This window comes from Convolutriloba macropyga, chromosome 3 (genome assembly GCF_964194025.1).
Source record: "Convolutriloba macropyga chromosome 3, txConMacr16.3, whole genome shotgun sequence".
Lineage (NCBI taxonomy): Eukaryota > Metazoa > Xenacoelomorpha > Acoela > Convolutidae > Convolutriloba > Convolutriloba macropyga.
The window spans coordinates 70,979,761-70,992,618 of record NC_134470.1 but is presented as its reverse complement, the minus strand read 5'-3'; positions in this window follow the sequence as shown (position 1 = coordinate 70,992,618).

The following is a 12,858-nucleotide window of genomic DNA, read 5'->3' as shown; positions in this document are numbered from 1 at the left end:
GGAGACTGCGCCCGAATTTGAGAGAAAAAAAATAAAATAAGCGCAAAAATCTTTTTTTTTCAAAATTTAATTTGAAAGCCATTTAAACAAACAGCTAAAAACTGATGTCTTTATCTAGATTAAGCTATACGTCTTAGGGAAGCAATCTATCGTTATTAAGTATATTTTACAACAACGAAAAGAAAGACAAACATAAGCAAAGTAAAAAAAAACTACAAAATTTTGCGAGATAACTTTGTCTCAACACAAAAAGCATAAACTATTCAACGAAAACGATTAACATATCCAAATGCACTGATTCGAAGTTCTTTTTCGTTATTTACTTAAAAAATATTTACATAGCGGAAATATTTTGATAAAAAAGGTCGCGCCCGAAAAAACCTAAAAAAATTATCATAGGGATCCACGATGAGATCAAGCTAAGCTCAGATATTGCTGCAATTCTAACAAAACACTCAATTGATGAAAAGGTTGCGAAATAGATCAATTCTATACAAAATTTTTCAGTTTGTCAAAAAAAATTGCATTTTGTATAATTATCGAAACTAAGATTGCAAAAATTTGGCAAAACTATAATTCCAGAAGACTCTTAAAGCCCGCGAGAGTACAACTAGCTCTTTTTGAGCTTAAGAAAAATATGGACGCACTCTTGTCTGGTTCCAGCAAATTTAAAGCAAGTGTTCTGAAAAAGCCTATTTTTGATGGAAAAAAAACTGAATTTTGAAAAATTTAGCGTAAATTCTCGCCAAAACACTCGGATCAAACAATTCAGCAACCCTCCTTCATCTTTAGAGATGAGATCAATAGCACTACAGTAAACAACTGTAACATATTTTAGCAAAATTGACGAAAATTTGGTCAAAAATGTGAATAAAAGCAGCTGAATAACGACTAATATTCACAAAGCGTTAACCCTCCATAACTCCCTATAAAAAGCGAATATTGAAAATATCTTTTTAATTCTATATTCTACGCTGGACGGGCTTTCCAATGATACCACGCACAACTCTCTACGATTATTATACCGATCGGCCAAAATTGTCTGATCCAAAAAAAACCCATTTGAGTATATTTGAGTATATTCCCCACCCCCCCCCCCCCCCCTCAAGAGAGGTCTGAACAATTAGAAGAGAGGTAAAAAAAACCAGTGCTTCAATATTTCAAAATTTCAGAAACCTTTTTGTTAATAGAAAAACTGATTTCAGCATTGGTTTTTTAAGCTAAAACTGATGCACGCTTTTGAATCGGTTGTTAGCGTAACGTTCATTTAGCAAGTTAGCAAGTTTTTTATTCAGGTTAATAGATTTTTGGTCACGCGTTTTCACTGAGATCGTCACAAATACCAGATTTTGTTCAATTTTCCTAAGAAATTGGAGGCTTAGGCGATATTTATTCGAGAAACTGGTGTCGGCTATCCTGGAAAATGACTGTTATCAGGTTTTCGTCATGGAATGAATCGGTCAGAAATACAAATGCAAGCAGTTTCATTAACTATTAAAACAGGAAGAAACTGCTCAAAAGCGATAATCTATTTGGGTATTTGTTTACGTCACTACTTGCACTAAAATAGGAAGAAATGCACTTTCAAAAAATTAAGCAAGCCCCTTCATTGAAAACTGCAACCAAACTGCTGAAAATATTGAACGTAAAAACCAGTCTTCGCTGTTACGTGGTAAAAGGAATGAAGGCATGCACCTTCGTTGAAATTTTGTTTCAATGAGCAGTATTTTAGCAGTTTATCAAATGGAATTCAGCCGTTTACTAGGTCACAGCAAAAAGGAGTTTTTACGTTCAATAGCTTTAGCAGCTTGGTAGCAGATTTCATTGAACATCAAAATCTCCAGGGAAAAACGGCCAACATTGCTTAGATGAAATCTTTGACCAAAAGAACAGAAAAAAGATTAACAATTAATGTCTGCAAAAATTCTCTGTAGCGACTGAAGAAGGCCCAATTGTATTGTAGCCTACTTCAATTGAGTAGATAGAAGCGGAGCAAAAGGCTCAAAAACAGCTTCAAATGATGTCATTTAAGCTTATTTAGACCACTAGTAAGAGTTAAAAATGAACAACTTTACCTCGATTTTCTTTGACTTTTAGAAGTAAACTGCAGAAACTGGAGTTCAGCGCTTAAATTTTCAAAACAAACAGCAACATAGATGAAGAAAAAATGAATTCAAGCGTCGTAATCTTCATTTAAAAAATCAAAACTGTCCAAATAGTTTGGAAATTGGCCTAACCGATACTTTAGACACGGCCACAATAATTGTTTCAAATTGTGTTTTGAGATATATTAAACAAATCTACGTCTTAGGAAAAACCAATGTGCTTTTGTTTTTGAATCTTTGTTCCGAGAAAAGCCTCGAAACTACTTACAATTTCTTTTTTCGATATACCAAGTTTCACAAAAAGTAGAGTTCCAGAAAAAAACGAAATTCAGAAAAAGAAGTTGCAAGAAAACGCATTAGTTACAGCCCAAATAAGCTCTGGTATATTTTCAGCTGACCAAGATAATAAGAAAAAATAGTTGTTCAAGGCTAAACACTAGCAAGAGTCAGAAAGAAATTACTACTGAACTAACTAGTTGCAAACAAGACAGATTAAAAGCTACACATCTACCAAGATTAATTATTCCACAATGTTTCATTAAGGCATGATAATAATCTCAGAGTCAAAAACGTCTCACGATCATCACAACTTTTTCTGTTAAGCTCAAACCAGTCACACACGAAGAGATTAATTGTTTACTTTTTCAGAAACACCGATTGGCAAAAAATTCTCAGAAAAAATAACTGAAGAAAAAGCAAAGATGGACCCAACGAAAAGCGAATTTCATATTTATTGTTATCAAATTTACTTTAATAATTGGAAAAATGTCCCAAGTCCCGGTGTCGTGCACTAGTGTTTTATGGGTAAATTAATTAAATATAAATTTTGTGGGATAAATAAGACACTTAAAAAGGATCGCAAAAGATCCCTGTACTTTTGTATACACAATGAATGCATTAAATCACTGATTTGGCAAGCCTTTTTCAACAATATTTTATTTGTACAAAAATATGTTTACAGGGGCTGCTGGAAAGTGTTAACTTTCTTAGAAAAATTGGCACACAAAGGAAAAAATTGGATGTTTCCCATTTTGCAACCAGCGTTAGAGCGACTGACTAATTAATGGCTTATATCTATACATTATTGGCAAAATTTTATTTTAATTGGTACTGGCTCTGTTCTACAATTAATCTTGTCTTCACCCATCTTTTTCCCCTAGGCTCAGAATTTGAACACTTTCAAAGATTGTTATTTGATGAAAATTCTATTAAGAATGAATGCAAAAATTCAGATAATAATAATAAAATAATAAATTGTTCTCAAGTATGTATAAACAAACAACATTGTTCAATGAGGTTTACATATACATACTCAAAAGGTCATCAAAAGGCAAAAAAGCCTAGTCGTGTGATGCCTTTGGGAAGCAGTTTGTTAGCAAATAGGGGTGCGGGTAGGGTGTTGATATTGGTTTGTTTTTAATGTTTAAATAGATTGAGTGACAGCAAGTACACGTGAGGAAACAGTTGAGTTTTTGTAAAAGGATAAAAATAAAAAAAAATAAAGTTTTAGACAATTGCTCAAAAAAAAACTAATAAAAAAGTTCTATGATATCATTTCCTTGTATAAAATTTTCAAGAAAAGTATGGTGATGTGTATTAATTCCAGATTTGTAGCAACTCTTTATAAAGTGAACATATTTTGAGTCGAAATTAAGTATATAATTTAGCAATTTCCTTATTCTTATTCCAATTCTCTTTGGGTTGATACCAGTAAATTGATTGCTAGGTTTTAGTTTCTTACTTGTTGTTCTTTTCTCATCTAGCCTCACAAGCTCTGAATCCTCAATAAACCTGTTAAAAACTTCATTTTTATGTTCCCGCCTAATTGTTTTGGTTAAAAATTTTAAAAGCTCTTAAATATGTAGCTCTTTCACCAGGAAGATTCCATATTTTTCCCGTTCGTTCGCTGTTGATTGATGACTTTGTTTCCTGAAAATAATTCGCGAAATTTGTTTAATTATCACTTCGATAAACTTCAGGCTTGTCTTGCTTGCAGTTCCGTAAATAAGCACTCCATATTGTATAACCGGTTGAACAAAAGACTTATATACTAAAACTAATTGTTTAATGCTCAATATAAACCTCAGTTTGTAGAACAATCCCGTAAATTTGGTCAATTTTGCAGCGACGCTATTTTTGTGTTTTTCGAAATCCAATTTGTTGTCCAGCAAAACGCCTAGATACTTTACTTCGTTGCTCTTTTTAAGGGTTGCATTGTTCAGTCTTAGAACATTCATCATAGTTTTAAAACCTAAGTTTAGATTAATCGTTTTTTCAAAATTGAGCGTCAGCTTGTTATCGCTTAAGTATAGGCCGATGTTGTCAATATCACTTTGAAAAAGAACTTCATTTGCACTTTTTTTGGCTGCAGAGCAGTATCGTCGGCATAGAGCGTTATTGTAGAGCAGCTGCATTGTTTTCTGATGTCATTGACGTATATGATGAAAAGTTGTGGTCCTAAAACTGAACCTTGCGGCACGCCAAACGTAACAATTCTTGGACTCGTTCTTGCAGCACCATATCTAAGAATTTGTTTTCTGTCAGATAAGTAAGATTTCATAATTTCAAGCATTGGGCCTCTCAAACCTATGTTAGCAATTTTTTTAAGTAATAAATTATGATCAACCGTGTCAAATGCCTTTTTCAAATCTAGAAACAAACCAATCGAGCACTTTGGCTGGTTTTCTAAAGCGTCCCTAGCGTTTTCAACAAAATGCGCTAATGCATCAATTGCTCCTCTTTGTCGTCGGAAACCATATTGATTTGCATCCAGGAGATCAAAAACTTCCAAAAAATTAGATATTTTGTTGTACAGAAATGTTTCAAATACTTTTGCAACAATTGGAAGTAGAGAAAATGGCCTGAAGTTAGATGGTTCCTGGACATCATCACTTTTATGTACTGCTACTATAAGAGCTTTTTTCAGGCAAGGTGGAAAACTTCTTTAATCGATACATTTGTTGATTAATTTTGTTAGTATTGGCACAATTACCCATTCGAGTTTCTTCAAAAAAAAGTTGTTCAGTTCAAAGCAATCTGTGCTATATTTGGTTCGCATTTTATTTATTATTTCCCGTACTTCCAGCGAAGTGGCCCTGGTTAGTCGCATTGATTGTACACTAATACTACTGCTTTTAGGAATATTCTCACTTTTAGACTCAAAATTTGATGCTAAGGTTTTACCAACTGTAGAGAAATAGTCTATGAATTTATCAACTCTCTCTTTATTGAGCCTATCTTGCGATGCAACTTTGCCTTTTAATCTGCTAATGCAGTCAAAAAAAGATTTAGAGTTTTTCTGACCATCTGCATTCATTAACCGCTGATAATACATTTCCTTTTTTCTTCTGATCAGTTTTTGCAGCTTGTTACGTAGTGCATTGAATTTGAGTTGATCGTTTTTGTCTTTCGTTCTCAAAAAATTTTGGTATTGTTGTCGTTTCTTGGCAGCTAGATGTTTTATTTCGTTGTCAATCCACAATTTTTTATTTTTTGTACCTTTACAAATTTTTGTAGGAACAAATTTTTCAACACATTTATTCAAGAGAAACTGAAAACTTTTCATGGCTTCTTCAGAACTTAATTGATCAAGTGTTAGATCAAACTTCTGTAATTCATGTTGCATATAAAACTGAAGATTAATAATTACGTTTGAATCATTAAGTTTTGTCCACATTTTAATCATACGATCATCATCATTTTCTTTTTCTGAATGATTCAATTTGTGTCCCGAGAATCCAAAAAGGAGCGTATAATGATCTGTTAGAGTAGTTTGTGACACTTTCAGATCATTTTTTACGTTGGAATACACGGCATCAATACAAGAATTACTAGTCTTTGTTTCTCTAGTGCAGTTCACATTTTCTGCATAATGCAGGTCAAAAGACAGCAAGGCTTCTTGTAATGTTTTCAATTTTGAAGAAACGGTGTGATGATTTATATTGAAATCACCACATATAACTGACATACAGTCTTCCGGAATAAAAACTTTCTCAAAATGGTTTCCTAAGCTTGTGCTTAGTTTTTCGTTGGACGTGTTTGGTTTGACGTATATTGTAGTTAAAAAACTTATAAATTATTATAGCAAAATTGCAGTGTCAAAATTTGGCACTCATTGCTGGTGTACTTGCTTACTGTTTCGAACTTTATTTTATTTTTCAGAAAAATACCAACTCCTCCACCTCGATTTCGTTTTACACCCCTACTGACTGTGACGATTTTTTGATAACCATCTAGTTGCAAACAAGCAGTGTCATACTCTTCATTTATCCATGTTTCTGTTAAGCAGACGGCTAAGGCTAGACTATCTAAACTGTTTACTAGAATTTGAAGCTGATCTAAATTTTTGTATATAGATCTTATATTTTGAGGCATGAAGAGCTTTTGCATTTTGTTGTACTAAAATGATATGTACAAGTGGGAGAAAAGTGGGACGACCATTGTCTTCAATGTATTGTAGCAGCAAAGTTTAAAGTATTAGCGGATATGACGTTAGAGTTAAAACAACTCTGGTTACCAGAGTAAAAAACTGTTTTTTCGAAAAAAAGCTAAATCGTAGACATAATGTATTTTTTTTGTTAAAATATTTAAAAATATATAGCCTAAAAGGAGAAAAAAAACAAGAAAACGATGAGAAAAAAAAATAAAAAATTTTACTGCTAGGATCATGTATTTGGAGAACGTTTACAAGTTTCACAACTTCAAGCGCGTAATCGCAGCAATCAGTTGATATACTTGATTTATCTTGGGTGATCCTGTTTTCACATTGAGAGAAATAAAAAGAAATATAGGCGCTTTATCGCAGCCATCAAATCCGATGTGCAAACAATTTCTTTTTTCATTGATTTTTGGTCGTAGTGACGCGTAATCACAGTCAGCTACTATATTTCACATTTAAATATTTATACAGAAAAAGATAAGCTATAGAGAAGTGCCTTTGCTTCGAGAAATCCGAAAAAGGTATTTTTAGAATTTTTCTGTATTGGGTTTCACAAGCAGAATTTTGTTTTGAAAGGTTAGGAAAAGTGGATCAGTTATTATTACCAGAAACAAGGTAAAATCTTTGATAATGTGTTTCCACGAAAGCTTTTAAGAGGAAATAAACAAAACAATAGCTGAGAAGCGTAAATAAAAGCAACTCGAAGGCAAGGTTTTGATTTTGCGCTGCGCAATGGAGCGGTAAAAGAAGAGTAAAAAGAAGGATTTTTATGGTCTGCAGAACATCACTTCACCTTGACGCAATGCTTGTTGATCGATATCATTTGTTTACTTTGTTTTGGTAGACAGAATATCGATCGGACAGAAAAAGCGGTCTGTAATATTTCGTATTTGATATTTTTTTCGCTTGGAAATCAAAAAAATGTTGAGTAAGAGGGACAGTCTGTTGGCGCAAAGCAGTTTTCAAGCTTTTCTGTTTTTTTTTTAAATTTTGCAAAGTATTCGTAAATTGAGTGATGTCAAATAATGCTAAGATGCTTGTAGTCACCTTCAAAAAATCCGTGGATTTTTAAACAGATGTCAGGCATCTACTTAACTTCTTCCGTGGTTTTGTGTCAAAATTATTTGTGGCATTGTAGCAATAAATGTCTCCAGAGTTTTTAATTTCAAAGTTTCAGAGAATTATTTAAAAAACTTTAACACTAAAAACTCCTGAGAAATTTATTGCTGCAATGCCAATGACAACTTAAAAATAACTTTAACACAAAACAACGGAAGAAGTTTAGTAGATGATAGACATCTGCTTGTAAAATCAACGGATCACTTAAAGGTGACCATAAGCATCTGATCATTATTTGACATCACTCCAAATATAAAAAGCTTTGCAAAGTTAAACAAAAACAGAAAAGCTTGAAAACTGCTTTTCGCCAACCGACTGTCCCTCTGACTCATTCTTTTTGGTTTCCAAGGAACAAAATCGGATATGAAATATTACTGACCTCAAGTCAGTAAATCAGTGGACTTTAGACTAATGGTTGTTGCTAAAAATAAATCATGCCAACTAGAAAAGGAGCAGTTGAGGAAAAAACTTCAATAACTTTGACTGAACGTCTGAATACAATTATCAGCCCGTATTCATATATGCATTAAATTTGGAACGGAATTCTTTTTCATCGTTCAGTCCACTATGTATCTATCAGCCCAATTTTTAGCAAAGAAAACACCTTCTCACAAACAATATTTCGACGGCTTGAGTTGAGAACCCTCCCGAGCTGAATATGTGGCTAAAAAGCAGCAGGATCAAAATTTTTTTTTAGTTTTAGAAAGCCGCAATAACAATATCAGAAATTTAAGACCCTTATGAGTTCAAAATGGGAGACAAAACACTAACAAATTCAGCATTTTATAAAAAAATTTTGTTAAAGACTTCAAAAAAGTGCTTAAAAAAGGAAAATCTTGCATTGCCTGATGTTTTTTGCAAATAAGCTCTAATATACGGATTTTGGTACAAAAAGAAGTTGAATTATGCTGATAAAAGAAAATCACAAAAAAAACAAACACATTCACAACAAATCACAGAAAATCACAACAAAACGAACAAAAGACCAGAAATTTTAACAGCATGTCAAACTTTTGAATCCACAAGCAATTAATCAACGCCTTTCAAAATTTGTTTTTGCAAAAATTTGCCATCCACAACATAATTTTGATGCTTTTATCATAATTTGAACTGAGTATATTCATTTTGCAATTAAGGGTGAATTTTCAAAGTCTTAGGTGTGGTTTTTTCTAGTTTTCTTCGCTAAATTGAAAATATTAGTGGTTAAAATGCATTCTTTTACTGTTTGCCTAGCTATCATTTTTTGAATTGTCAAATATTCATGCACAACTACAACAAGAATTCGACCGAAAGCCAAAATTTATGGCAGAGTCTGTATACACACGATATCAGAAAGAAGAGCGGCTTCGAGGTATCTCAAGCGACAGATTTGTTGTAATTTTTGAAAAAATAGGATTCCGTAAAATCTTTTTTCATATTTTTTTGAAAAAATATGAAAAAAGATTTTACGGAAATAAAAACCGAATGAAATTGGCCAACCTAAGTATGAACAGAAATTAATTGATAGATATGCGAAAATTGTTTTGCATTTTAAAATTTTTTTCTTTCCACAAAGATATTGTTCCCATCTGTCAACCAAAAGTACTCGAAAACTTATTCCAAGAAGAGAAGTGGGAAGGTGCTGGACTGAACAACATATAGCCGGGATTTGAATCCAGTTGAACATGTACGGCCAATTTGAAGCAGCAAGTTATGATACAGAAGGTTTTTAATCAAAATATAAACAAATTCACAAGACAGAAATTGGAAACGAAGTTGATTTAGATATCGCGTGAAAACTGCATGCAATCTTCACATTCCATTCAGACCTCAAAGTTCTAAATAGGCGTTGACGCGTTTCTAGAGAACTGACGCAACTCAAAATCTTGTTCTTTTTCTGACTTTTTAAAATAAAAAAGCCCTTGTATGCACGTAGATTTGCGAGCACCAATGTACATCAAACATTTAGAGACAATAAAAAAATCAGTGACAAGCAAACATTTAATGAAAAAAAATCAGAAATATTCACAAATCCAGAAAAACGTAATAGCTAAGAAATAACGCTTTCAGCTTTTGTGCTATCCAAAATCGGATTCAAATATTGCAACAAGACAGCCATTTCATTATCTAAATCGACATTATCAAAAAATGTTTTGGTAACGAAGAGTTACCTACAGCATATCTTCAGCTGAGTAAGTTCAATTTACGATTAAGCGTCAAATTCCAAAGTTTAAGATTCTAATTTTTGCTCGTTTTTTCCCTTAAAATGCTTTCTTTCAAAGTTTACGAAACTATCATGATTCGAACTGCCCGAATGTATAGTTGAATATAATGACTCGGCCAAAAGACAAAAATTATGGCAGAGTACATATACAAACACAATGGAAAAAAACAGCAGCGAGCCATTGCAAACAAGGGTTTGTTTTGAAAATTTTGCTTAAATGGAACAACGTTTTTTGAACAAAACACAAACAAGATTTCGGCCAATTTTATATGAACCTAAACAATTGTTAGATGTCCGAACAGACCAAACTTAGACTTTGAATATCTTGAGATCTTGAAAGATCTTATTTTACAACAAAATATTGCTCCCATCTGTAAATTGAAGGTATTCCAAAAATTTTTGCAAAGAGAAGGGTAGGGGAAAAAGCTAGAGCGCCGAGCAAATAGCACCGCTTCAAATCTCATTCAACATGCATGGGCTACTTAAGCCCACATTGAAGATTGCCAGAACAAGCCATTTTAAACAAAAATTATACAAAAAACTTTGAAACAAATTTGAGTAAGATATCTTCGGACACTTGCATAATATGTATACACACCATATAGGCGTAGGCAATTTAAAAATGCAATGACGCGCTTCCAGAGAACTGACTGAAAATAAATCGCTTTGTTTCCGACTGTTCAAAAAACCTCGTGTGCATCAAACAGTTAAAGACAAAATATTTATACTACAAGACAAGCAAACATTTGTGGAAACATAGTGTAAGGAAGAGGTAGTCTAAAATAAGCAAGTCGAAATCAAATTAGTCTGAAAAAAACTGTCCCTCTGACTGAAAATTTTTTGTGGTATCCAAGCCAATAAATCGAATATGAAATATTACTGACTTCCAGTTAGTAAATCAGTGGTACTTAGAATAAAGGCTTTGCTTTGTTGTTAAAAAATAAGTTATGCCAACTGGAAATAATCATTTCAGGAAAAAAAATTTAATAATTTTGACTGAAAGTCTAAACACAATTCTCCGTCCGTATTCAAATACGCATTTTGTTTGGAACGGAATTTTTATCATCGTTCAGTCCATTATGCATTTATCAGCCCAATTTTGGCAAAGAAAACTTCTTCTCATGAGAAATGCTTCAATTATTTGTGAGTTCTTTTTTGAGTTGAGCACTTTCCCGAGCTGAATATATGGCTAAAAAGCAGCAGCAGCAAAGTTTTTTTAGTTTTAGATAGCCGCAATAACAATATCAGCAATTTAATACCCTTTTGAAATTCTAAATCTGAGACATATTGCCAACAAATTAAGCAGTTTTTTCTAATATCTTTGTTAAAAAGTGACTGAAAAGGAAATGTGCTCATTGTCTGATATTTTTTGCAGTTATGTTCTGATATACGGAATTTGTTACGAAAACCAGTGTAATTCTGCTGATAAAAGTATATCACCAAATATATATGCTCATGAACAAAGGACCAAAATGCCTTGCAGCAAGTCGAGCTTTTTAATCCACAAAATTTTAATCGACGCCTTTCAAAAACTGTTTTTGCAAATTTTGCTACCCACAGCATTATTTTGCTTTTTTATTATTATAATTTGCGCTGATTAGACTCATTTTGAAATTGAGGGTGAAATTTTAAAGTTTTAGGTGTGGTTTTGCTAATGTTATTTGCTTCAAATAAAAATATTATTGGTTAGTAATCCGAAAATTGCTTTGCATTTTCAAAGTCTTAGTTTTCCACGAAGATATTGTTCCCATCTATCAATCAAAACTGTTCAAAAATTTTTTTTCCAAGAAGAGGAGTGACCAACATATAGCCGGGATTTGACTCCAGTTGAACATGTATGGGCAGTTTTCAAGCAGCAATTTTTAAAAGATGGGGTTTTTAATACAAATTTGCACAAATTGAGAGACTTGAAACAAAATTAATTTGGATATCGCGTGAAAACTGCATGCAAAGTTTACTTTCCGTGTAGATGTCAAAGATCTAAATAGGCGTTGACGCGTTTCTAGAGAACTGACTCAACTAAATCTCTTGAAATTTTTCTGAATTCTTAATAACAAACCCTCGTATGCAGGTAGATTTTCAAGCACCAATGTACATCAAACATTTAAAGACAAAAAAATTCCGAGACAAGCGATTATTTGCTGAAACATAGTTTGAGGAAAGTGAATTATAGATTAGGCAAATCAAATTAATATACAAAAGAGATGATTTTTCATGATACCAATTTAAAATCAGAAATATTCACAAATCCAGAAAAACGTAACGACTAAGAAATAACGCTTGCAGCTTTGGTGCTATCCAAAATCGGATTCAAACGTTGCAACAAGACAGCCTTACCATTATCTACATCGGCATTGTCAAAAAACATTATGGTAACGAAGAGTTACCTGCGGCATAATTTTAGCTGATCAAGTTTAATTCACGGTTAAGCGTTAATTTTCAAAGTTTTAGATTTTAATTTTTGCTAAGTTTTTTGTTTAAACAGTATTTTAGTTTTTAAAAAGCTTTTCTTCACTGTTTGCGAAGCTATCATGATGCGAACTGCGCAAATTGCTTGTATTTTTGATAACAAAATTGTCTGGGCCAACACACAAGAATTATGACAGAGTATATATACAAACGCTATGGAAAGAAAAACAGCTTCAAGCAATTAATTTTTGTGAAAGTTTTGCTTAAATTGAATAAAGTTTTGTGAAAAAAAACTTAAACAAAATTTTGGCCTATTTTATATGAACAAAAAACAATTGTTAGATGTCCGAACAGGCAAAATTTAAAGATTTTGGACATCTTGAAACATTAAAAAGTTGTATTTTCAAGATAATATTTCACAACAAGGTATTGCTCCCATCTTTAAATTGAAGGTATTCAAAAAAACCTTTCCCACGAGAGGAGTAGGGGAAAAAGAGTGGCGAGCAAATAGCACCGCTTCAAATCTCATTCAACATGCATGGGCAACTTAAGCTCACATTGAAGATTGCCAGAACAAGCCATTT